This window comes from Hevea brasiliensis, unplaced genomic scaffold (genome assembly GCF_030052815.1).
Source record: "Hevea brasiliensis isolate MT/VB/25A 57/8 unplaced genomic scaffold, ASM3005281v1 Scaf2, whole genome shotgun sequence".
Taxonomy (NCBI): domain Eukaryota; kingdom Viridiplantae; phylum Streptophyta; class Magnoliopsida; order Malpighiales; family Euphorbiaceae; genus Hevea; species Hevea brasiliensis.
Genome location: NW_026614695.1, coordinates 20,936 through 22,037, shown reverse-complemented (window position 1 = coordinate 22,037; position 1,102 = coordinate 20,936).

Genomic DNA, 1,102 nt, shown 5'->3' with positions numbered 1-1,102 from the left:
ATCTTGGTCTATACAACTCAGAATGACCTGAAATTTTGCCCCGCGTGTAATAAGCCATAGACCTACAAGTTTCTGGACCGAAACCAAAAAACCGAGGGAACTAGGTCTTCCGGCTAGGTCAAAATAGTACATCGAAATCCGGTAAATTGCAATAAAATGCAATACACTTGGAAATAAAATTTTTAACATATACCAACACTAAAGGGCTATAAAATGTGACATATTGGTAGCATTAAACCTAATTCACCTAGAATGCATCGAGAGTCAACATTTTAGGTTGACTAAGGAAAATAATAGAATTTAATAAATTAATTATTAAGCCTTATTGTTAGAGACCATTTAAATGAGTACTGAAACACTTCAAATTATGTGTTTCAGTTAGCAAAGAGTCAGGGAAGGGGAAGAAAACACTGAGTCAGAGCCAAGAGACATTTATCAGAGGTTTGTGCACAACAATTATTTCTTTTGAATTTTCAATTGAAATGAATTATGACAAATTGTTTGTTATTGTTTAAATTGTAAAAGTTTGTTTGTATAACACCCCTATATTCGGTAGTGCATTCTACTATTCCAGTGACCATTGTTGTCCGGACAGCTAGGTTGTAGTACAACCAGAACTGGGTTGAATGTTAAGTTTGGTGAGTATTAAAAGTGATGCTTGATGTGTATGCAAGAATTGCAATAAGGCAGTTTGAGTTTTAGGCCTATAACTTTAAGTGTGTGGCTCCAATTGGTATGAGACCAATTGGAGATGAAACTAGGCACAAAATGTGCCAACTTTCATGAAGGAAGCTTGCCAAAATTCTGCTTGCAAGGTAGCTTGAAAAATGACCAAATCTGGATTAAGTGCAAGTAAGGCCTGAAAACTGACCATTTGGGCAGCAGTTAGTGTTTAGGCCATAACTCACTCAAACAGGTCCAATTGACCTGAAATTTTAACCATGAATAGTTAAGAACCATATCTACAAGTCTTATGAAGACACGAAGGCCCAGAAATGACCATAAGTAAGTCAAACAGCTTGCACAAGTTCGGGTCCAAAAACTGGCCGAACCTAAAATAACCTAAAGTGACCTAAAATGACCAATTTTGGTGCAATTTGAC